Genomic DNA, 26304 nt, shown 5'->3' on the forward strand with positions numbered 1-26304 from the left:
ACATTTACATTTTCAGGTGTAAGAACAGACGCCAGCCTTCTGCTGTTTTGACGTTTTTTGATGTCCTTTTTTATCAGCACAATTCCTTCTTTAAAACGAGGGTGATGTCACTATGAACTTCCACCAATCTGAATCCTTTATGATGCCAAGCCCTCCTTGTTCCCTCCCTCCTTTGCCATAAATACGGCAGCCTTTCCCTTATGTCCTGACACAGTGAACAAGCCACCCTGGTGAAACGGTCCGTCTGTGCTCAGTGATGCTGAACTCTCTTTAGTTCAGATCACTCATTGGGAATCCCTGGTATTGTATGTGCCCATCAGGACTCCAATTATCATGTTATTTAACTGATACTGACACATAATCAATATTGTTTTTTCTATGTTTGCTATTTTTGATCCTTAAGTACTGTTCCAAACCATTTTCTGGTTTTCCTTTTAAATGTAATACTTTTGTGCAGAATCCCTTCGGCATAAACAGGGTTTTATACCCATTTTGGTAAACTTTTACTTTATTACCATGCAGCCTGTGTTTATTTTCCTTTCTCCAATTTGTCGTTGATTTCACGATTGTTTTATTTCATAATCTTATTACTTTTTGATAATTTGTGATCTCACCACATTACCATTTCTTCTCCTTCCCTTCCCCCCCCCCCCCCCCTTTTTTTCAATAGGTGAGCCTAACCCACCTCTCTCATCCTCTGTCCGCTATATATTTATATAAGACAGTGGACAGCAGAAGGCAGGGTTTCCTCCCTATTTCTGAGCATATCTCATTTCTATTTTTAGTACCCTCTCATCCAGATGCGAGACCACTCTCTGCAATGCCCACAGCAACAGAGAATCTGCGCTAGAAACTGGACAGCAGAAGTACCTTGTTGCTCACTACTCATTACACTCTCTCATTTGTGTCCTAGTGTTTTATTACTGCCATATTTCAGCAGCAACGCCCAATCTCATCCGACCTTGGAAGCTAAGCGCTGACAAGCCTGATCAGTACCTAGTAGGGTGACCTCTTGGGAATATCAGGTGCAGTAAGGGTGTGACCTCTGATCATAAACAGCAGAAGTGTTAGAGCAATTTCTGAACCTACCTATTCCTTATCCAACTTTCCTGCAAACCTTCTATTTATCAACAACTGGCTTTGCCCTTGTGTTTATTTATCAATGCTCTTTTGTATCTCCAATAATCATATTCTTCTCTTAAATGCGTTGTTATCTTTAAGGATCTAGTCCTTTAGCAAACAGAATCTCTACCAGGTGATTACCCTCAGTCATTTGACATCTCAATTTTGAACCTTTGTGCCTTTTATCTATTTTCATAAGGTATTCAGACTAGGTGTCTACCTACAATTATCACTGCGGTGATTATATGTACATATCGTCTACCTCTACCCCATTATTGATTTTTTATTTACTCAGGCACCATAATAATTAATAATTTTTTTATTTTTTGTGTTTTTCAGTATATTTTGCACCACAGGTGCCCTTAATCTTGTATCAGGCTTATCCTGATTTCAATTTATTACCTAAATCTCTCCCCTCTTGTTTGCAACCTCTGTCAATATATATGTTTACGTTGTGTTCTTGAACATTTTTTTTGTATCAAACTCCTTATTACTTTTATTTGTTATTAATTAAATGTTAAGTTTTAATAAACTTATTTCAAATTTCTAAGTGTGCCCCAACACAGAGTCTTTCTTTTTTCTTCTTTTTGCTTAACCATTACTGACTCTGGGAGCACCACCAACTCAAATAATTGTTTAGATGTCTTTATTAAGAATCTTTAAATTCAAACTTAGTATCGTTGGTCATTTTCTGAACAGTTTTCTACAATCTGTGTACTAATCTATGTTCTTCATTACCACATTTCTCCTGTGCGGAACCAAACCAAATCTCTGTTAACTCTGTCTCAAGTGCAACAGCGCCTTTGTGCATACGCTCTGTGTACACTTCCACCATACAAATTTTTAGAAACTTTGTTGAATGCTCAGTTGTAAAAAATGGCTCAACTATGTAAATAATAAGATTTTACTCACCGGTAAATCTATTTCTCGTAGTCCGTAGTGGATGCTGGGACTCTGTAAGGACCATGGGGATTAGCGGCTCCGCAGGAGACTGGGCACAACTAAAGAAAGCTTTAGGACTACCTGGTGTGCACTGGCTCCTCCCACTAAGACCCTCCTCCAGACCTCAGTTAGGATACTGTGCCCGGAAGAGCTGACACGAATAGGAAGGATTTTGAATCCCGGGTAAGACTCATACCAGCCACACCAATCACACCGTATAACTCGTGATACTATACCCAGTTAACAGTATGAAATATAACTGAGCCTCTCAACAGATGGCTCAACAATAACCCTTTAGTTAGGCAATAACTATATACACGTATTGCAGACAATCCGCACTTGGGATGGGCGCCCAGCATCCACTACGGACTACGAGAAATAGATTTACCGGTGAGTAAAATCTTATTTTCTCTGACGTCCTAAGTGGATGCTGGGACTCCGTAAGGACCATGGGGATTATACCAAAGCTCCCAAACGGGCGGGAGAGTGCGGATGACTCTGCAGCACCGAATGAGCAAACTCTAGGTCCTCCTCAGTCAGGGTATCAAACTTGTAGACTGTTGCAAAAATGTTTGAACCCGACCAAGTAACAGCTCGGCAAAGTTGTAAAGCCGAGACCCCTCGGGCAGCCGCCCAGGAAGAGCCCACTTTCCTCGTGGAATGGGCTTTTACAGATTTAGGGTGCGGCAGTCCAGCCGCAGCATGTGCAAGTTGAATCGTGCTACAGATCCAGCGAGCAATAGTCTGCTTAGAAGCAGGAGCACCCAGCTTGTTGGGTGCATACAGGATAAATAGCGAGTCAGTTTTCCTGACTCCAGCCGTCCTGGAAACATATACTTTTCAGGGCCCTGACTACATCCAGTAACTTGGAATCCTCCAAATCCCAAGTAGCCGCAGGCACCACAATAGGTTGGTTCACATGAAAAACTGATACCACCTTAGGAAGGAATTGGGAACGAGTCCTCAATTCCGCCTTATCCATATAAAATATAGATAAGGGCTTTTGTATGACAAAGCCGCCAATTCTGATACACGCCTGGCCGACGCCACGGCCCACAGCATGACCACTTTCCACGTGAGGTATTGTAGCTCCACGGATTTAAGTGGCTCAACCCAATGCGACTTCAGGAAATCCAACACCACGTTGAGATCCCACGGTGCCACTTGAGGCACAAACGGGGGCTGACTATGCAGCACTCCCTTAACAAAAGTCCGAACTTCAGGCAGTGAAGCCAGTTCTATTTTGGAAGAAAATCGATAGAGCCGAAATCTGGACCTTAATGGAACCCAATTTTAGGCCCATAGTCACCTCTGACTGTAGGAAGTGCAGAAATAGATCTAGCTGAAATTTCTCCTTTGGGGCCTTCCTGGCCTCACAGCATGCAACATATTTCCACCATATGCGGTGATAATGGTTTGCGTTCACTTCTTTCCTAGCTTTAAATAGCGTAGGGATAACTTCCTCCGGAATGCCCTTTTCCTTCAGGATCCGGCGTTCAACCGCCATGCCGTCAAACGCAGCCGCGGTACGTATTGGAACAGACAGGCCCCCTGCTGCAGCAGGTCCTGTCTGAGCGGCAGAGGCCATGGGTCCTCTGAGATCATTTCTTGGAGTTCTGGTTACCAAGCTCTTCTTGGCCAACCCGGAACAATGAGTATAGTTCTTACTCCTCTCCTTCTTATTATTCTCATTACCCTGGGTAAGAGAGGCAGAGAAGGGAACACATACACCGACTGGTACACCCACGGTGTTACCAGAGCGTCCACAGCTATCGCCTGAGGGTCCCTTGACCTAGCGCAATATCTTTGTAGCTTTTTGTTGAGGCGGGACGCCATCATGTCCACCTGTGACCTTTCCCAACGGTGTACAATCATTTGGAAAACTTCTGGATGAAGTCCCCACTCTCCCGGGTGGAGGTCGTGTCTTCTGAGAAAGTCTGCTTCTCAGTTGTCCACTCCGGGAATGAACACTGCTGACAGTGCTAACACATGATTTTCCGCCCATCGGAGAATCCTTGTGGCTTCTGCCATCGCCATCCTGCTTCTTGTGCCGCCCTGTCGGTTTACATGAGCGACCGCCGTGATGTTGTCTGACTGGATCAGCACCGGCCGGTGTTGAAGCAGGGGTCTAGCCTGACTTAGGGCATTGTAAATGGCCCTTAGTTCCAGAATATTTATGTGTAAGGAAGTCTCCTGTCCATAGCCTTGGAAGTTTCTTCCCTGTGTGACTGCCCCCCAGCCTCGAAGGCTGGCATCCGTGGTCACCAGGACCCAGTCCTGTATGCCGAATCTGCGGCCCCCTAGAAGATGAGCACTCTGCAGCCACCACAACAGCGACACCCTGGCCCTTGGAGACAGGGTTATCCGCCGATGCATCTGAAGATGCGACCCGGACCACTTGTCCAACAGATCCCACTGGAAAATCCTTGCATGGGACCTGGCGAATGGAATTTCTTCGTAAGAAGCTACCATCCTTCCCAGGGCTCGCGTGCATTGATGCACCGACACCTGTATATGTATTAGGAGGTCTCTGTCTAGAGACATCAACTCCTTGGACTTCTCCTCCGGGAGAAACCCTTTTTATCCTGTTCTGTGTCCAGAACCATACCCAGGAACAGTAGACACGTCGTAGGAACCAGCTGCGACTTTGGAATATTCAGAATCCAGCCGTGCTGTTGTAGCACTTCCCGAGATAGTGCTACTCCGCCGAACAACTGCTCCCTGGACCTCGCCTTTATAAGGAGATCGTCCAAGTACGGGATAATTATTTTGGCCATTACCTTGGTAAATACCTCGGTGCCGGGGACAGACCAACGGCAACGTCTGGAATTGGTAATGACAATCCTGTACCACAATTTTGAGGTACTCCTGGTGAAGAGGGTAAATAGGGACATGCAGGTAAGCATCCTTGATGTCCAGTGAAACCATGAAATTCTCCAGGCTTGCAATAATCGCCCTGAGCGATTCCATTTTGAACTTGAACCTTCGTATATAAGTGTTCAAGGCTTTCAATTTTAGAATGGGTCTCACCGAACCGTCTGGTTTCGGTACCACAACATTTTGGAATAGTAACCCCGGCCTTGTTGAAGGAGGGGTACCTTGATTTCACCTGCTGGAAGTACAGCTTGTGAATTGCCGCCAGTACTACCTTTCTCCGAGGGCAGCAGGCAAGGCTGATGTGAGGTAACGGCGAGGGGGAGTCGCCTCGAACTCCAGCCTGTATCCCTGTGATACTATTTGCAGAACCTAGGGATCCACCTGTGGGCAAGCCCACTGGTCTCTGAAGTTCCCGAGACGCGCCCCTACCGCACCTGTCTCCACCTGTGGAGCCCCAACGTCATGCGGTGGACTCAGAGGAAGCGGGGGAAGATTTTTGATCCTGGGAACTGGCTGCTGGTGCAGCTTTTTCCTTCTTCCCTTGTCTCTGTGCAGAAAGGAAGCGCCTTTGACCCGCTTGCTTTTCTGAAGCCGAAAGGACTGTACCTGAAAATACAGTGCTTTCTTAGGCTGTGAGGAAACCTGAGGTAAAATTTTTTCTTCCCAGCTGTTGCTGTGGATACGAGGTCCCAGAGACCATCCCCAAACAATTCCTCACCCTTATAAGGCAGAATCTCCATGTGCCTTTTATAGGCAGCATCACCTGTCCACTGCCGGGTTTCTAATACCCTCCTGGCAGAATGGACATTGCATTAATTCTGGATGCCAGCCGGCAAATATCCCTCTGTGCATCCTTTATATCTAAGACGACGTCTTTAATATGCTCTATGTTAGCAAACTATTATCCCTGTCTTAGAGTATTAATATTATCTGACTGGGTATCAGACCACGCTGCAGCAGCACTATTTATGCTGAGGCAATTGCAGTTCTCAGTATATAACCTGAGTGTGTATATACAGACTTCTGGATAGCCTCCTGCTTTTTATCAGCAGGCTCCTTCAAGGTGGCCGTATCCTAAGACGGCAGTGCCACCTTTTTTGACAAACGTGTGAGCGCCTTATCCACCCTAAGGGATATCTCCCAACGTGACCTATCCTCTGGTGGGAAAGGGTACGCCATCAGTAACTTTTTAGAAATTACCAGTTTCTTATCGGGGGAACCCACGCTACTTTACACACTTCATTCATTCATCTGATGGGGGAACAAAACACTGGCTGCTTTTTCTCCCCAAAAATAAAACCCCTTTTATGTGGTACTTGGGTTCATGTCAGAAATGCGTAACACATTTTTCATTGCCGAGATCCTGTAACGGATGTTCCTAGTGGATTGTGTATATGTCTCAACCTCGTCGACACTGGAGTCAGACTCCGTGTCGACATCTGTGTCTGCCATCTGAGGTAACGGGCGCTTTTTTGAGCCCCTGATGGCCTTTGAGACGCCTGGGCAGGCGAGGGGTGAGAAGCCGGCTGTCCCACAGCTGTTTTACGTCATCCAGCCTTCTATGTAAGGAGTTGACATTGTCGGTTAATACCTTCCACCTATCCATCCACTCTGGTGTCGGCCCCACAGGGAGCGACATCCCATTTATCGGCCTCTGCTCCACCTCCACGTAACCTTCCTCATCCCACATGTCGACACAGCCGTACCGACACACAGCACACACACAGGGAATGCTCTGACTGAGGACAGGACCCCACAAAGTCCTTTGGGGAGACAGAGAGAGAGTATGCCAGCACACACCAGAGCGCTATATAATGCAGGGATTAACACTATAACTGAGTGATTTTTCCCCCAATAGCTGCTTGTATAAACAATATTGCGCCTAAATTTAGTGCCCCCCCTCTCTTTTTAACCCTTTGAGCCTGAAAACTACAGGGGAGAGCCTGGGGAGCTGTCTTCCAGCTGCACTGTGAAGAGAAAATGGCGCCAGTGTGCTGAGGGAGATAGCTCCGCACCTTTTTCACTGACTTTTCTCCCGCTTTTTTATGGATTCTGGCAGGGGTATTTATCACATATATAGCCTCTGGGGCTATATATTGTGATGATTTTGCCAGGCAAGGTGTTTATATTGCTGCTCAGGGCGCGCCCCCCCAAGGGCCTGCACCCATCAGTGACCAGAGTGTGAGGTGTGCATGAGGAGCAATGGCGCACAGCTGCAGTGCTGTGCGCTACCTTGGTGAAGACTGAAGTCTTCTGCCGCCGATTTTCCGGAACACTTCTTGCTTCTGGCTCTGTAAGGGGGCCGGCGGCGCGGCTCCGGGACCGAACATCAATGGCCGGTTCCATGCGGTCGATCCCTCTGGAGCTAATGGTGTCCAGTAGCCTAAGAAGCCCAAGCTACCACCAGTTAGGTAGGTTCGCTTCTTCTCCCCTTAGTCCCTCGCTGCAGTGAGTCTGTTGCCAGCAGACCTCACTGTAAAATAAAAAACCTAAAAATAAGATTTTACTTACCGATAAATCTATTTCTCGTAGTCCGTAGTGGATGCTGGGGACTCCGTCAGGACCATGGGGATTAGCGGCTCCGCAGGAGACAGGGCACAAAAATAAAGCTTTAGGATCAGGTGGTGTGCACTGGCTCCTCCCCCTATGACCCTCCTCCAAGCCTCAGTTAGGATACTGTGCCCGGACGAGCGTACACAATAAGGAAGGATTTTGAATCCCGGGTAAGACTCATACCAGCCACACCAATCACACCGTACAACTTGTGATCTGAACCCAGTTAACAGTATGACAAACGTAGGAGCCTCTGAACAGACGGCTCACAACAATAACAACCCGATTTTTTTGTAACAATAACTATGTACAAGTATTGCAGACAATCCGCACTTGGGATGGGCGCCCAGCATCCACTACGGACTACGAGAAATAGATTTATCGGTAAGTAAAATCTTATTTTCTCTGACGTCCTAGTGGATGCTGGGGACTCCGTCAGGACCATGGGGATTATACCAAAGCTCCCAAACGGGCGGGAGAGTGCGGATGACTCTGCAGCACCGAATGAGAGAACTCCAGGTCCTCTTTAGCCAGGGTATCAAATTTGTAGAATTTTACAAACATGTTCTCCCCCGACCACGTAGCTGCTCGGCAGAGTTGTAATGCCGAGACCCCTCGGGCAGCCGCCCAGGATGAGCCCACCTTCCTTGTGGAATGGGCCTTGACAGATTTAGGCTGTGGCAGGCCTGCCACAGAATGTGCAAGTTGAATTGTGCTACAAATCCAACGAGCAATCGTCTGCTTAGAAGCAGGAGCACCCAGCTTGTTGGGTGCATACAGTATAAACAGCGAGTCAGATTTTCTGACTCCAGCCGTCCTTGAAATATATATATTTTCAATGCCCTGACAACGTCCAGCAACTTGGAATCCTCCAAATCGCTAGTAGCCGCAGGCACCACAATAGGCTGGTTCAGGTGAAACGCTGACACCACCTTAGGCAGAAACTGAGGACGCTTCCGCAGTTCTGCCCTGTCCGAATGGAAAATCAGATATGGGCTTTTATACGATAAAGCCGCCAATTCTGACACTCTCCTGGCTGAAGCCAGGGCCAGTAGCATGGTTACTTTCCATGTAAGATATTTCAAATCCACCGATTTGAGTGGCTCAAACCAATGGGATTTGAGAAAATCCAAAACTACATTAAGGTCCCACGGAGCCACTGGGGGCTCAACCGGGGCTGTATATGTAGTACTCCTTTTACAAAAGTCTGGACTTCAGGAACTGAAGCCAATTCTTTCTGGAAGAAAATCGACAGGGCAGAAATTTGAACCTTAATGGACCCCAATTTGAGGCCCATAGACAATCCTGTTTGCAGGAAATGTAGGAATCGACCCAATTGAAATTCCTCCGTGGGGGCCTTCCTGGCCTCACACCACGCAACATATTTTCTCCAAATGCGGTGATAATGTTGTGCAGTCACCTCCTTCCTGGCTTTTACCAGTGTAGGAATGAACTCTTCCGGAATGCCTTTTTCCCTTAGAATTCGGCGTTCAACCGCCATGCCGTCAAACGCAGCCGCGGTAAGTCTTGGAATAGACACGGTCCCTGCTGAAGCAGGTCCCGTCTTAGAGGTAGAGGCCACGGATCTTCCGTGAGCATCTCCTGAAGTTCCGGGTACCAAGTTCTTCTTGGCCAATCCGGAGCCACGAGTATCGTTCTTACTCCCCTTTGCCGTATAATTCTCAGTACTTTTGGTATGAGAGGCAGAGGAGGAAACACATACACTGACTGGAACACCCACGGTGTTACCAGAGCGTCCACAGCTATTGCCTGAGGGTCTCTTGACCTGGCGCAATACCTGTCCAGTTTTTTGTTGAGGCGAGACGCCATCATATCCACCTTTGGTTTTTCCCAACGGTTCACAATCATATGGAAGACTTCTGGATGAAGTCCCCACTCTCCCGGGTGTAGATCGTGTCTGCTGAGGAAGTCTGCTTCCCAGTTGTCCACTCCCGGAATGAACACTGCTGACAGTGCTATCACATGATCTTCCGCCCAGCGAAGAATCCTTGCAGCTTCTGCCATTGCTCTCCTGCTTCTTGTGCCGCCCTGTCTGTTTACGTGGGCGACTGCCGTGATGTTGTCCGACTGGATCAACACCGGCTGACCCTGAAGCAGGGGTTTTGCCAGGCTTAGAGCATTGTAAATCGCTCTTAGCTCCAGTATATTTATGTGAAGAGACATCTCCAGGCTTGACCATACTCCCTGGAAGTTTCTTCCCTGTGTGACCGCTCCCCAGCCTCTCAGACTGGCATCCGTGGTCACCAGGACCCAGTCCTGTATGCCGAATCTGCGGCCCTCTAACAGATGAGCACTCTGCAACCACCACAGAAGAGACACCCTTGTCCGTGGCGATAAGGTTATCCGCTGATGCATCTGCAGATGCGATCCGGACCATTTGTCCAGCAGATCCCACTGAAAAGTTCTTGCGTGAAATCTGCCGAATGGAATCGCTTCGTAAGAAGCCACCATTTTTCCCAGGACCCTTGTGCAATGATGCACTGACACTTTTCCTGGTTTTAGGAGGTTCCTGACTAGCTCGGATAACTCCCTGGCTTTCTTCTCCGGGAGAAACACCTTTTTCTGGACTGTGTCCAGAATCATCCCTAGGAACAGCAGACGTGTCGTCGGAAACAGCTGCGGTTTTGGAATATTTAGAATCCACCCGTGCTGTCGTAGAACTACTTGAGATAGTGCTACTCCGACCTCCAACTGTTCTCTGGACCTTGCCCTTATCAGGAGATCGTCCATTTTCTTTGAAGAAGAATCATCATTTCGGCCATTACCTTGGTAAGGACCCGGGGTGCCGTGGACAATCCAACCGGCAGCGTCTGAAACTGATAGTGACAGTTCTGTACCACGAACCTGAGGTACCCTTGGTGAGAAGGGCAAATTGGGACATGGAGGTAAGCATCTGTCCCGGGACACCATATAGTCCCCTTTTTCCTGGTTCGCTATCACTGCTCTGAGTGACTCCATCTTGATTTGAACCTTTTTATGTAAGTGTTCAAATATTTCAGATTTAGAATAGGTCTCATCGAGCCGTCTGGCTTCAGTACCACAATATAGTGTGGAATAATACCCCTTTCCTTGTTGTAGGAGGGGTACTTTGATTATCACCTGCTGGGAAAACAGCTTGTGAATTGTTTCCACTACTGCCTCCCTGTCGGAGGGAGACGTTGGTAAAGCAGACTTCAGGAACCTGCGAGGGGGAGACGTCTCGAACTTCCAATCTGTACCCCTGGGATACTACTTGTAGGATCCAGGGGTCCACTTGCGAGTGAGCCCACTGCGTGCTGAAACTCTTGAGACGACCCCCCACCGCACCTGAGTCCGCTTGTACGGCCCCAGCGTCATGCTGAGGACTTGGCAGAAGCGGTGGAGGGCTTCTGTTCCTGGGAATGGGCTGCCTGCTGCAGTCTTCTTCCCTTTCCTCTATCCCCTGGCAGATATGACTGGCCTTTTGACCGCTTGCCCTTATGGGGACGAAAGGACTGAGGCTGAAAAGACGTTGTCTTTTTCTCCTTTATACGGCAATACTTCCATGTGCCGTTTGGAAACTGCATCACCTGACCACTGTCGTGTCCATAAACAACTTCTGGCAGATATGGACATCGCACTTACTCTTGATGCCAGAGTGCAAATATCCCTCTGTGCATCTCGCATATATAGAAATGCATCCTTTAAATGCTCTATAGTCAGTAAAATACTGTCCCTGTCAAGGGTATCAATATTTTCAGTCAGGGAATCCGACCAAGCCACCCCAGCGCTGCACATCCAGGCTGAGGCGATCGCTGGTCGCAGTATAACACCAGTATGTGTGTATATACTTTTTAGGATATTTTCCAGCCTCCTATCAGCTGGCTCCTTGAGGGCGGCCCTATCTGGAGACGGTACCGCCACTTGTTTTGATAAGCGTGTGAGCGCCTTATCCACCCTAAGGGGTGTTTCCCAACGCGCCCTAACTTCTGGCGGGAAAGGGTATACCGCCAATAATTTTCTATCGGGGGAAACCCCCGCATCATCACACACTTCATTTAATTTATCTGATTCAGGAAAAACTACAGGTAGTTTTTTCACACTCCACAAAATACCCTTATTTGTGGTACTTGTAGTATCAGAAATATGTAACACCTCCTTCATTGCCCTTAACAAGTAACGTGTGGCCCTAAAAGAAAAATACGTTTGTTTCTTCACCGTCGACACTGGAGTCAGTGTCCGTGTCTGTGTCTGTGTCGACCGACTGAGGTAAAAAGACGTTTTAACGCCCCTGACGGTGTTTGAGACGCCTGGACAGGTACTAATTGGTTTGCCGGCCGTCTCATGTCGTCAACCGACCTTGCAGCGTGTTGACATTATCACGTAATTCCTTAAATAAGCCATCCATTCCGGTGTCGACTCCCTAGAGAGTGACATCACCATTACAGGCAATTGCTCCGCCTCCTCACCAACATCGTCCTCATACATGTCGACACACACGTACCGACACACAGCACACACACAGGGAATTCTCTGATAGAGGACAGGACCCCACTAGCCCTTTGGAGAGACAGAGGGAGAGTTTGCCAGCACACACCAAAACGCTATAATTATACAGGGACAACCTTTATATAAGTGTTTTTCCCTTATAGCATCTTAATATATATAATCATATCGCCAAATAAGTGCCCCCCCTCTCTGTTTTAACCCTGTTTCTGTAGTGCAGTGCAGGGGAGAGCCTGGGAGCCTTCCCACCAGCATTTCTGTGAGGGAAAATGGCGCTGTGTGCTGAGGAGAATAGGCCCCGCCCCCTTTTCGGCGGGCTTCTTCTCCCGTTTTTCTGAGACCTGGCAGGGGTTAAATACATCTATATAGCCCCAGGGGCTATATGTGATGTATCTTTTAGCCAGTATAGGTATTTCATTGCTGCCCAGGGCGCCCCCCACAGCGCCCTGCACCCTCAGTGACCGCTGGTGTGAAGTGTGTGACAACAATGGCGCACAGCTGCAGTGCTGTGCGCTACCTCATGAAGACTGAAAAGTCTTCTGCTGCCGGTTTCTGGACCTCTTCACTTTTCGGCATCTGCAAGGGGGTCGGCGGCGCGGCTCCGGGACCGGACTCCATGGCTGGGCCTGTGTTCGATCCCTCTGGAGCTAATGGTGTCCAGTAGCCTAAGAAGCCAATCCATCCTGCACGCAGGTGAGTTCACTTCTTCTCCCCTAAGTCCCTCGTTGCAGTGAGCCTGTTGCCAGCAGGACTCACTGTAAAATAAAAAACCTAAAAACTTTTTCTAAGCAGCTCTTTAGGAGAGCCACCTAGATTGCACCCTGCTCGGACGGGCACAAAAACCTAACTGAGGCTTGGAGGAGGGTCATAGGGGGAGGAGCCAGTGCACACCACCTGATCCTAAAGCTTTATTTTTGTGCCCTGTCTCCTGCGGAGCCGCTAATCCCCATGGTCCTGACGGAGTCCCCAGCATCCACTAGGACGTCAGAGAAATATACTTTCTTTCTAGGAGCTCAGGAGAGCCCCTAGTGTGCATCCTGCTCAGCCGGGCACAAGAATCTAACTGAGGTCTGGAGGAGGGTCTTAGTGGGAGGAGCCAGTGCACACCAGGTAGTCCTAAAGCTTTCTTTAGTTGTGCCCAGTCTCCTGCGGAGCCGCTAATCCCCATGGTCCTTACGGAGTCCCAGCATCCACTTAGGACGTCAGAGAAATCTGCATTGCGTGCGGCGCTGTTTCAGGACCTCTGTCTGTAGCTAAACCCAATCCGTAAAATGGTCAAACTACAAGCATACCAGTTAACAATTCCATGGTGCCCATCCGATGGCAGAACCCTAGATCTACTCAAGCCCTACCTATCTTTACATTCTGCACCTTTACTAGCAAGTTGAGACTGCCTACCAAACTTGGGACATTAGTTAGGTATGTCATTATGTATATACTGTATTTACATATTTGCATTTTTAATGCTCCTGTTCAATACTGATTAGTTCATACAGCCCACACAATAACATGGCATAGTGGGAACTGATCCAGTACATAAAATAACATAGATTGCCTGTAACAGGTGATCAGAGTTGAAAAATCCCCCGACATTCCCAGGGCAAATATTTAGGAGCCGGCATGTCCCTATATCATACATGTGTTAATAGAACATAAAATACATAGATGTATGAATTTCAGCAACATGTGACAAGAACTTTACTGACAGAGCCGCCAGCTAATCACATCGCAGTATTATTATGTAGGCGGGGCACCGCCCCTTGTTTCTGATCCAATGCGACCATTGCATCTCTCATTGTCTGGGCGTCCTCTCACGCAGGGCTTTTAGCCAATCAAAATGCACATGGAGAGACATCGCTCTTTGATTGACAGCCCCATGCTAATCCACACGTTCAGCTTTGTACATGAAGTGGGCGGGACGGCTGGTCATGGGAGACTGACATGTCCATGATCCAATGAGCGCACTTTTTTCCTTTTGCCCGCCCAGCGTCTGCGCCGTGGTGACCAACGAGAGCAGAGCGGGGGCTGGCGTGTAACTAACGTTGGGTATCGAGGGGGAAGCGAGAGAACAGAGGGAGGCTGAGAGTGGGGGAGAAGAATCGGGACGTTGCGGGGACGGATCGGGATCACACTCGGATGGAAATACAGCTGGCTGTCCAGGGCTTACATCGGAGGCGGCAGCGGCTAAAGATCATCGAGAGCCCATCACTGTAATCAGGGAGACGGCAGGGGATCAGCTCCGAAGCGCTGGGTGATCCGGCCCGGTGAGTACACACAGAGGGGGGCAGCACGGACGTGCCTGTAGGTGGCTGCATGTCTTACTCCCTCTCCTATATCTATTACGGGGCACTAGGAGCAGATAAATCACTGTCCCTCTGACCCTAAGAGCTTGCAATCTAATGCTATTGCAAGCCTATGTTTGCCTGTCACACAGTGCACATGTGACACTAGCAGGTATTTGCTATTGAGATGATGTGTGGTGTGATTATCGCGGCATCACACAAGTGGGTGAAACATGTAATTAATGCCCCTTTATTATTCAGCAAATTAAATACAACCCAAATGTTTACCTCTATTTTCTGTAGTCCAGCAATTCTTAAGGTTGTTTTGTATATTGTGCTTTTAAAATGCAAATGTGCAGCGCTTTAAGATTCTATCTATCTATCTATCTATCTATCTATCTATCTATCTATCTATCTATCGTAGAGAATAGGACGTGTGAGTTAGTAATTGCATATCAGGTATTATTGGACTATGAGCTCCATTCAAGAACGGAACTAGTCGCGGCCAGGAGCCATAATAATAAGGTTGACAGTAACAATATTGACAGTTTTGATGTCTACATTGTTAAAATGTTAACTGGAAAAATGTCGACAGGTGGAATGTTGACATTGTCAGAATGTCAACATTAGGGTTAGGGTGTGGGATGAGGGTAGGGTTAGGTTGTGGGTGATGGTGGGTGGCTTATGGTTAGGCATATGGTAGGGGTTAGGGATAGAAAAGCTATACCTACCTTAATGTTGGAGCATCTGCGGTCTCAAGCCGGGTACACACTAGAACAACAGGGATTAATTCCGACGTCGGAACGAATCCCTGTCTGCTCAGATCGTGTGTACACACTGGGGCGATGCTAATGAAGGATGCAACAAACATGTTCCGTCCTTTATCACCATACTACAGGACACTAGCGACAATGCTTGGTTGGACGTAGCAACAAGCCTTAGTTGGACGTGCAGCACATTCAACCAAGCGTCCATTGCTAGAGAGCGTGCAATCCCTCCGTACACACTGAGTGATGTAGGCAATATGTTTTTACGAAACGGCATATTGTGCCGACATCGCTTTAGTGTGTATCCGGCTTTACTCTGAAGCGATGGTTGGGACCCAAAAGATGCAGCTGGACCCGCTGCAGCCGACAGGAAAAGGTAAGATTCCGCTAGGCCACCAGTGACGATATGTCAACATTCTTACATGTCGATATTTCATCACTGTCTACATAATGAATGTCAACATATTCGATGTTCTAACTGCTGACATATCGGACGCAGACAGCGGCCGGTATATTTCTCTATCGCTGTAGCGATACTTTTGTGCTGAAGGTATTTACCATCACTCACCTGTTTGGTGAGGTCCAACAGAGTCTCTCTCCCCTGCAGCATTCTCTGCTGTGCTAGTAGCAATAGGTTACTGACCAATGCATGTGCTCCAACCTGACCTGGCAGGCATGCTGGCAGTGGGGACTGTTCTGCTTACGCCATCTATAGATGGCGCATCTCTTCATTGATAGCAATAATATAAGCTTAGACATGAGAAATGAATGCTAAAACGGATGAGAGTCTTTCTTTTGCTGAGCTCTATTTAACTAGCTAGTTGTACAAGTCATTGCTGTGTCACCCAGTTGCAGTGAATTAATGATAACATGATCTTGCTACAGAGACTTGTATGTGGATGGAGGTGGTCAGGGGCGGATTGGGCCACCGGGACGCCATGATAGATTCCGTTGAGCCGTTCACGTACCCCCTCTGCTTGGCCGGCCCACACTAAGGAATACAGACTCTACCATACTACTGTACCTGCCGGCGGCTGTGCTTCCGGGATCTGCATTACGCTGTGGAACGCAACCCGTAAGCTCCCATTGCACAGCCAGCGTCCTCTCTCTGCAGCCTTTGGAGATGGACGACAGCCCAGCGCGTGGAGCAGGGAACTCAGCATCTCAGTGAGTGACAGTCTGGGAGTGGGAAAGACCAGAGAGCAGCCCCTCTATGCAGCAGCAGCAGCAGCAGCACACAATGCCAAATAGTGGGAGCAGAGCGCCGAAACAGCCCAGCTGAAGAATGCCGCCTTCTCAGCAGTTGGAGCCAAACAGTTAGGGAACTAAGGGAAGGTTAAGGTACGGGCTGCTATGCTGGGACCTTTCCTCTCCACCACTCCTCCCCATCCTCAGCACCTTTCCTCTCCACCACTCCTCCCCATCCTCAGCACCTTTCCTCTCCACCACTCCTCCCCATCCTCAGCACCTTTCCTCTCCACCACTCCTCCCCATCCTCAGCACCTTTCCTCTCCACCACTCCTCCCCATCCTCAGCACCGTTCCTCTCCACCACTCCTCCCCATCCTCAGCACCGTTCCTCTCCACCACTCCTCCCCATCCTCAGCACCTTTCCTCTCCACCACTCCTCCCCATCCTCAGCACCTTTCCTCTCCACCACTCCTCCCCATCCTCAGCACCTTTCCTCTCCACCACTCCTCCCCATCCTCAGCACCTTTCCTCTCCACCACTCCTCCCCATCATCAGCACCTTTCCTCTCCACCACTCCTCCCCATCATCAGCACCTTTCCTCTCCACCACTCCTCCCCATCCTCAGCACCTTTCCTCTCCACCACTCCTCCCCATCCTCAGCACCTTTCCTCTCCACCACTCCTCCCCATCCTCAGCACCTTTCCTCTCCACCACTCCTCCCCATCATCAGCACCTTTCCTCTCCACCACTCCTCCCCATCCTCAGCACCTTTCCTCTCCACCACTCCTCCCCATCCTCAGCACCTTTCCTCTCCACCACTCCTCCCCATCCTCAGCACCTTTCCTCTCCACCACTCTTCCCCATCCTCAGCACCTTTCCTCTCCACCACTCTTCCCCATCCTCAGCACCTTTCCTCTCCACCACTCCTCCCCATCCTCAGCACCTTTCCTCTCCACCACTCCTCCCCATCCTCAGCACCTTTCCTCTCCACCACTCCTCCCCATTCTCAGCACCTTTCCTCTCCACCACTCCTCCCCATCCTCAGCACTTTTCCTCTCCACCACTCCTCCCCATCCTCAGCACCTTTCCTCTCCACCACTCCTCCTCATCCTCAGCACCTTTCCTCATCAACATCTTCCTTTCGTTTCTGTCTCTCCCACTCTTCTTACACCTGGTGCCTCCTCTCATATTCTTCCTTCCACCATCCACCTCCTGCTGCACTGCTCTGTGACCACACCACACTAACCTGATCACTGACCCCCGCAGCCTCTACTCCTTCAAATATCCGACATTACAGTCATCTATCGCCCACCCAGCACCCATATCAAGGAATTCAGTCTTAAACCCCCATCCCCTTTTAAAGCTGGCCATATTTCCACCCAGCAAACCATTTTAAATACCCTCAGAGAGGGACCCTTATAGTTCTCCACTCCACCCCTTTGCACCTCCAACCATAGGCGAATTCATGTGCCCCCCTGTCATTAAGGAGTTTTTTTATTTTTAATTTAAAACACAGGGCGCCCGCTGCAATGCTTGTCACACTGACAATGCACTCATCTTCTCTCCACTCCCGCTTACCCACTCTGCTCCACCTCTGCCACCCTGCAGTGTTGGGATACTGTTCACCGCTCCTCCCCCTCTCCCCTCCCGAGCTGCACACACACATGGCAGCCGCAGGAACTCGCTGCTTTCTCTCCTCTCTGGCTGCAGTCACTCTTCTCCGGCACAGCCTGCGTAGCAGCCACCACGCTCAGCCAACTGACTGTGCAGCTAGAATAGGAGGTTTTAAAGCTGCATTTATAGCGGGTCACTGGTGCCTCATGGGGGTGATCTGGTAGCGTTGCAGTGCTGGAGGGTCATTACTAGACACATTAAGAATGTGCAGACCCTGTCTCATTAGCCACAACCCCAATGCATGGATCTGCATTAGAGGTGGACAGGGGTCATTAAAGTATAGTCTGTATTAGGGGTGAAAATCATTAGATGGAGAACAGGTTCTCAAACTCGGTCCTCAGGACCCCACACGGTTCATGTTCTGGTAACATCCTGATTCCACTTACTCTATTCACATTACATTTCTTTTTTGATTTATTGCCCATACTGCTTTTCTCTGTTTTCATTGAACCATCAGTTTTTATTTAGTTTTATTTTTTTTATTTTATTTCTATTTTTATTATTTTCATATTTCTCTAACGTCCTAGTGGATGCTGGGGACTCCGTAAGGACCATGGGGAATAGACGGGCTCTGCAGGAGACTGGGTACTCTAAGAAAGAATTAGTACTACTGGTGTGCACTGGCTCCTCCCTCTATGTCCCTCCTCCAGACCTCAGTTAGAATCTGTTCCCGGACGGAGCTGGGTGCATTTTAGTGAGCTCTCCTGAGCTTGCTATTAAGAAAGTATTTTGTTAGGTTTTTTTATTTTCAGAGAGCTTCTGCTGGCAACAGACTCTCTGCTACGTGGGACTGAGGGGAGAGAAGCAGCCCTACTCACTGTGGATAGGTCATGCTTCTTAGGCTACTGGACACCATTAGCTCCAGAGGGATCGTACACAGGAATTTAACCTTGGTCGTCCGTTCCCGAAGCCGCGCCGCCGTCCCCCTCGCAGAGCCAGAAGACAGAAGCCGGCGGGTGAAGCAAGAAGACGTCAAAATCGACGGCAGAAGACTCCTGTCTTCATATGAGGTAGCGCACAGCACTGCAGCTGTGCGCCATTGCTCCCACACTAACCCACACACTCCGGTCACTGTAGGGTTCCGGGGCGCAGGGGGGGGCGCCCTGGGCAGCAATTGAGTACCTCCTGGCAAAAGCAGCATATATACAGCTGGGCACTGTATATATGCATGAGCCCCCGCCATTTTTTACACCAAATCGCGGAACAGAAGCCCGCCGCTGAGGGGGCGGGGCTTCTTCCTCAGCACTCACCAGCGCCATTTTTTCTCCACAGCTCTGCTGAGAGGAAGCTCCCCAGGCTCTCCCCTGCAGACTCACGGTAGAAAGAGGGTAAAAAGAGAGGGGGGGCACATAAATTTTGCGCATTAATCATATATACAGCAGCTACTGGGTAAACACTAAGTTACTGTGTAATTCCTGGGTTATATAGCGCTGGGGTGTGTGCTGGCATACTCTCTCTCTCTCCCTCCAAAAGGCCTTGTGGGGGTCCTGTCCTCATATAGAGCATCCCCTGTGTGTGTGGTGTGTTGGTACGCTTGTGTCGACATGTTTGACGAGGAGGGCTATGTTGAGGCAGAGCAGGTGCAGATGAATGTGGTGTCTCCGCCGACGGCGCCGACACCTGATTGGATGGATATGTGGAAGGTGTTAAATGATAATGTAAACTCCTTGCATAAAAGGTTGGATAAAGCTGAAGCCTTGGGACAGTCGGGGTCTCAGCCCATGCCTGATCCTACAGCGCAGAGGCCGTCAGGGTCTCAGAAGCGCCCACTATCCCAAATTGTTGACACAGATATCGACACGGATTCTGACTCTAGTGTCGATGGCGATGATGCAAAATTGCAGCCTAAAATGGCTAAAGCCATCCGCTACATGATTATAGCAATGAAGGATGTATTGCACATATCAGAGGTAAACCCTGTCCCTGACAAGAGGGTTTATATGTTTGGGGAGAAAAAGCAAGAGGTGACTTTTCCCCCTTCACATGAGTTAAATGAGTTATGTGAAAAAGCGTGGGATTCTCCTGATAGGAAAGTGCTGATTTCCAAAAGGTTACTTATGGCGTACCCTTTCCCGCCAACGGACAGGATGCGCTGGGAATCCTCCCCTAGGGTAGACAAAGCTTTGACACGCTTATCTAAGAAGTTGGCCCTGCCGTCACAGGATACGGCCTCCCTAAAGGATCCTGCAGATAGGAAGCAGGAAGGTATCATGAAGTCTGTTTATACACATTCAGGTACTCTACTGAGGCCGGTAATTGCGTCGGCCTGGATTTGTAGTGCTGTAGCAGCATGGACAGATACTCTGTCTGAGGAACTGGATACCTTGGACAAGGATACTATTTTGCTAACCCTGGGGCATATAAAAGACGCTATCCTATATATGAGGGATGCCCAGAGGGACATTTGCCTACTGGGCTCTAGAATAAATGCAATGTCGGTTTCTGTCAGAAGAGTCCTGTGGACTCTGCAATGGACAGGTGATGCCGACTCTAAAAAGCACATGGAGGTTTTACCTTATAAGGGTGAGGAATTGTTTGGGGACGGTCTCTCGGACCTAGTTTCCACAGCTACGGCTGGGAAGTCATATTTTTTTGCCATATGTTCCCTCACAACCTAAGAAAGCACCGTATTACCAAATGCAGTCCTTTCGATCACAAAAAAGCAAGAAAGTCAGAGGTGCATCCTTTCTTGCCAGAGGCAGGGGTAGAGGAAAGAAGCTGCACCATACAGCTAGTTCCCAGGACCAGAAGTCCTCCCCGGCTTCCACTAAATCCACCGCATGACGCTGGGGCTCCACAGGTGGAGCCGGGAGCGGTGGGGGCGCGTCTCCGAAATTTCAGCCACCAGTGGGTTCGCTCACAGGTGGATCCCTGGGCTATACAGATTGTGTCTCAGGGATACAAGCTGGAATTCGAAGTGATGCCCCCTCACCGTTACCTCAAATCGGCCCTGCCAGCTACCCCCATGGAAAGGGAGGTAGTGTTAGCGGCAATTCACAAGTTATATCTCCAGCAGGTGGTGGTAAAGGTTCCCCTCCTTCAACAGGGAAGGGGTTACTATTCCACAATGTTTGTGGTACCGAAACCGGACGGTTCGGTCAGACCCATATTGAATTTAAAGTCCCTGAACATTTATCTGAAAAGATTCAAGTTCAAAATGGAATCGCTCAGAGCGGTCATTGCAAGCCTGGAAGAGGGGGATTTTATGGTGTCTCTGGACATCAAGGATGCTTACTTGCATGTCCCCATTTATCCACCTCATCAGGAGAACCTCAGATTTGTGGTACAGGACTGTCATTACCAATTCCAGACGTTGCCGTTTGGTCTGTCCACGGCACCGAGAATATTTACCAAGGTGATGGCGGAAATGATGGTGCTCCTTCGAAAGCATGGAGTCACAATTATTCCATACTTGGACGATCTCCTCATAAAGGCGAGGTCCAGAGGGCAGTTGCTGATCAGCGTAGCACACTCTCAGGAGGTGTTGCAACAGCACGGCTGGATTCTGAATATCCCAAAGTCGCAGCTGATTCCTACGACGCGTCTGCCCTTTTTGGGCATGATTCTGGACACAGACCAGAAGAAGGTGTTTCTCCCGGCGGAGAAGGCTCAGGAGCTCGTGACTCTAGTCAGAGACCTCTTAAAACCAAAACAGGTGTCGGTGCATCACTGCACGCGAGTCCTGGGAAAGATGGTGGCGTCATACGAAGCCATTCCCTTCGGCAGGTTCCATGCGAGGATCTTTCAGTGGGATCTGTTGGACAAGTGGTCCGGATCGCATCTTCAGATGCATCGGCTGATCACCCTATCCCCCAGGGCCAGGGTGTCTCTTCTGTGGTGGCTGCAGAGTGCTCACCTTCTCGAGGGCCGCAGGTTCGGCATACAGGACTGGGTCCTGGTTACCACGGATGCAAGCCTCCGAGGGTGGGGGGCAGTCACTCAGGGAAGAAACTTCCAAGGGTTGTGGTCAAGTAAGGAGGCTTGTCTGCACATCAATATCCTGGAGCTAAGGGCCATATACAACGCCCTGAGTCAAGCGGAGCCTCTGCTTCGCAACCAACCGGTGCTGATTCAGTCAGACAACATCACCGTGGTGGCTCATGTAAACCGCCAGGGCGGCACAAGAAGCAGGGTGGCGATGGCGGAAGCCACCAGGATTCTTCGTTGGGCGGAAAATCATGTGTTAGCTCTGTCAGCAGTGTTCATTCCGGGAGTGGACAACTGGGAAGCAGACTTCCTCAGCAGGCACGACCTCCACCCGGGAGAGTGGGGACTTCATCAAGAAGTCTTCACGCAGATTACAAATCGATGGGAACTGCCACAGGTGGACATGATGGCATCCCGCCTCAACAAAAAGCTGAAAAGGTATTGCGCCAGGTCAAGGGACCCTCAGGCGATAGCTGTGGACGCACTAATCACACCGTGGGTGTTCCAGTCGGTCTATGTATTTCCTCCTCTTCCTCTCATACCCAAGGTGCTGAGAATCGTAAGAAAAAGAGGAGTGAGAACAATACTCATTGTTCCGGATTGGCCAAGAAGGACTTGGTACCCGGATCTGCAAGAAATGCTCACAGAGGACCCATGGCCTCTGCCTCTCAGACGGGACCTGTTGCAACAGGGGCCCTGTCTGTTCCAAGACTTGCTGCGTTTGACGGCATGGCGGTTGAACGCCGGATCCTAGCGGAAAAAGGCATTCCGGATGAAGTTATTCCTACGCTAATAAAGGCTAGGAAGGACGTGACAGCAAAACACTATCACCGTATATGGCGAAAATATGTTGCTTGGTGTGAGGCCAGGAAGGCCCCTACAGAGGAATTCCAGCTGGGCCGGTTCCTGCACTTCCTACCGTCAGGAGTGACTTTGGGCTTGAAATTGGGGTCCAGATTTCAGCCCTATCCATTTTCTTTCAAAAAGAACTGGCTTCTCTTCCTGAGGTTCAGACGTTTGTTAAGGGAGTGCTGCATATTCAGCCCCCTTTTGTGCCACCAGTGGCACCTTGGGATCTCAACGTGGTGTTGGGTTTCCTGAAATCCCACTGGTTTGAGCCACTTAAGACCGTGGAGCTAAAGTATCTCACGTGGAAAGTGGTCATGCTATTGGCCTTAGCTTCGGCTAGGCGTGTGTCAGAATTGGCGGCTTTGTCATGTAAAAGCCCCTATCTGGTTTTCCATATGGACAGGGCAGAATTACGGACTCGTCCACAATTTCTGCCGAAGGTGGTGTCATCTTTTCATTTGAACCAACCTATTGTAGTGCCTGCGGCTACTTGTGACTTGGAGGATTCCAAGTTGCTTGATGTAGTCAGGGCTTTGAAGATTTATGTGGCCAGAACGGCTGGAGTCAGGAAAACTGACTCGCTGTTTTATCCTGTATGCGTCCAACAAGCTGGGTGCTCCTGCTTCAAAGCAAACTATTGCTCGCTGGATCTGTAACACGATTCAGCAGGCTCATTCTACGGCGGGATTGCCGCATCCAAAATCAGTAAAAGCCCATTCCACAAGGAAAGTGGGCTCTTCTTGGGCGGCTGCCTGAGGGGTCTCTGCATTACAGCTTTGCCGAGCAGCTACTTGGTCGGGTTCAAACACCTTTGCAAAATTCTACAAGTTTGATACCCTGGCTGAGGAGGACCTTGTGTTTGCCCATTCGGTGCTGCAGAGTCATCCGCACTCTCCCGCCCGTTTGGGAGCTTTGGTATAATCCCCATGGTCCTTACGGAGTCCCCAGCATCCACTAGGACGTTAGAGAAAATAAGATTTTACTCACCGGTAAATCTATTTCTCGTAGTCCGTAGTGGATGCTGGGCGCCCGTCCCAAGTGCGGATTTCTTCTGCAATACTTGTATTGCTTAATAAAGGGTTATGTTATGTTGGCATCCATTTGTTTGATGCTCTGTTGTTGTTCATACTGTTAACTGGGTATGTTATCACAAGTTATACGGTGTGATTGGTGTGGCTGGTATGAGTCTTACCCTGGATTCCAAAATCCTTTCCTTGTAATGTCAGCTCTTCCGGGCACAGTTTCCTTAACTGAGGTCTGGAGGAGGGGCATAGAGGGAGGAGCCAGTGCACACCAGTAGTACTAATTCTTTCTTAGATTGCCCAGTCTCCTGCGGAGCCCGTCTATTCCCCATGGTCCTTACGGAGTCCCCAGCATCCACTACGGACTACGAGAAATAGATTTACCGGTGAGTAAAATCTTATTTTTTATTTTATGTAACTTATTTTCACTTATTTTATCCTTATTTTTAGAACTAATCCTCTTTTTTTATGATTATATTATTCATTTTTACTCAGACCTTTGTATATATTCATGGTTCATTTTAATATACTGTACATTTTTAGTCTGCAAATTTAGCAACACCACCACCACTACTACAGCCACACTTTCCCACATCACTAGCGAGCCTATATGTTCACATATAAATGTTGAGATTCCGGTGCCGGTGCCGGTATCCCAACAGCCGGCATACTGAATACCACCCCATAAAGTCACAGATGCAACTGCAGCAAAAGACACAAGGAAGCCACAACTGCCCATAAGGCCCTTTGGGAAGGGAACCCATCCCCCTTATTAAGACCCACCCCCTCAACAGACCCCACCTTCATTAGGGCTGCTTCCAGAAATTTTCCGGGCTGGTTTTTCTCCCCAATCTGCCCCTGGAAGTGGTTATCACTTATTTCCACTGTGAATCATTGACCTGTGTGTTGGCACCTACGTGAGCCCCTTAATATATATTATTGTCTTACAATTGTTGTACCACATTTGAAACTCGCAGGGAAGACATGTCTTGCTTTTTTTTCTGTTTTTGGGGGGTAATTCCAAGTTGATTGCAGCAGGAATTTTGTTAGCAGTTGGGCAAAACCATGTGCACTGCAGGGGAGGCAGATATAACATGTGCAGAGAGAGTTAGATTTGGGTGGGTTATTTTATTTCTGTGCAGGGTAAATACTGGCTGCTTTATTTTACACTGCAAATTAGATTGCAGATTGAACACACCACACCCAAATCTAACTCTCTCTGCACATGTTATATCTGCCTCTCCTGCAGTGCACATGGTTTTGCCCAACTGCTAACAAAATTCCTGCTGCGATCAACTTGGAATTACCCCCTTGGACTGAGGAAAATGAAAGTTGCATTGGTGTGAAATGCATTTGCTTGTTTAAAGTCCCTAGAGTGCTTTTAAGTTGCTTTGAAACAATTTCTTTACTGGTTATATGTCGGTGAGGCATAGCCCATCACCTGTTCCCAAAGTAGTCATTCCGTGCAGGGTGCCTTCTGCTATACAGAGACGATGACTGATCACACTGTTGTCCCCTTGGTTTCCGTTCACACGGTTTTAATGACTCATAAATATTCCTAACTTCTAGGGTCAGTGGCCCTCTCTGATGATAGGTCACTGACATATTTCTTGTTATCACTGATACTGGTATGAAAATGGATGTGGTACAGTTGTAGCAGTTTCATTGTTGTGTCTCTGATAATAGAATGTTTTATGATTTATTTTGCTGTAATGGAGTCTGCCTATCTATCAATGTGACTTGGGGAGTAGCTTCATTTCCTAACCCAGTAACACAGTCCTAAGATTTACATTTCTCTATCGTCCTAGTGGATGCTGGGGTTCCTGAAAGGACCATGGGGAATAGCGGCTCCGCAGGAGACAGGGCACAAAAAGTAAAGCTTTAGGATCAGGTGGTGTGCACTGGCTCCTCCCCCTATGACCCTCCTCCAAGCCTCAGTTAGATTTTTGTGCCCGGCCGAGAAGGGTGCAATCTAGGTGGCTCTCCTAAAGAGCTGCTTAGAAAAGTTTAGCTTAGGTTTTTTATTTTACAGTGAGTCCTGCTGGCAACAGGATTACTGCAACGAGGGACTTAGGGGAGAAGAAGTGAACTCACCTGCGTGCAGGATGGATTGGCTTCTTTGGCTACTGGACATTAGCTCCAGAGGGACGATCACAGGTACAGCCTGGATGGTCACCGGAGCCTCGCCGCCGGCCCCCTTGCAGATGCTGAAACGAGAAGAGGTCCAGAATCGGCGGCAGAAGACTCCTCAGTCTTCTTAAGGTAGCGCACAGCACTGCAGCTGTGCGCCATTTCCTCTCAGCACACTTCACACGGCAGTCACTGAGGGTGCAGGGCGCTGGGAGGGGGGCGCCCTGGGAGGCAAATGAAAACCTTTTTTGGCTAAAAATACCTCACATATAGCCTCCGGGGGCTATATGGAGATATTTAACCCCTGCCAGAATCCATTAAAGAGCGGGAGACGAGCCCGCCGAAAAAGGGGCGGGGCCTATCTCCTCAGCACACAGCGCCATTTTCCCTCACAGAAAGGCTGGAGGGAAGGCTCCCAGGCTCTCCCCTGCACTGCACTACAGAAACAGGGTTAAAACAGAGAGGGGGGGCACTAATTTGGCGT

General features: G+C 48.9%; 1 protein-coding gene and 1 pseudogene across 4 annotated transcripts in view; both read left to right on the forward strand.

Annotated features, from left to right (window-relative positions):
• The first annotated feature begins 918 nt into the window (after positions 1-918).
• On the forward strand, positions 919-1037 carry LOC134933291 (5S ribosomal RNA; annotated as a pseudogene).
• Positions 1038-13949: 12912 nt separating this feature from the next.
• FRYL (FRY like transcription coactivator) overlaps positions 13950-26304 on the forward strand; it is a 541692-nt gene continuing 529337 nt past the window's right edge. For all 4 annotated transcript variants that reach the window (XM_063920961.1, XM_063920963.1, XM_063920960.1 and 1 more), the window contains exon 1: positions 13950-14243. The gene's annotated coding sequence lies outside the window, so the exon portion shown is untranslated. The remainder of the gene's footprint in view (positions 14244-26304) is intronic.

The sequence above is a fragment of the Pseudophryne corroboree genome, chromosome 1, assembly GCF_028390025.1.
Source record: "Pseudophryne corroboree isolate aPseCor3 chromosome 1, aPseCor3.hap2, whole genome shotgun sequence".
NCBI classification, from domain to species: Eukaryota; Metazoa; Chordata; class Amphibia; order Anura; family Myobatrachidae; genus Pseudophryne; species Pseudophryne corroboree.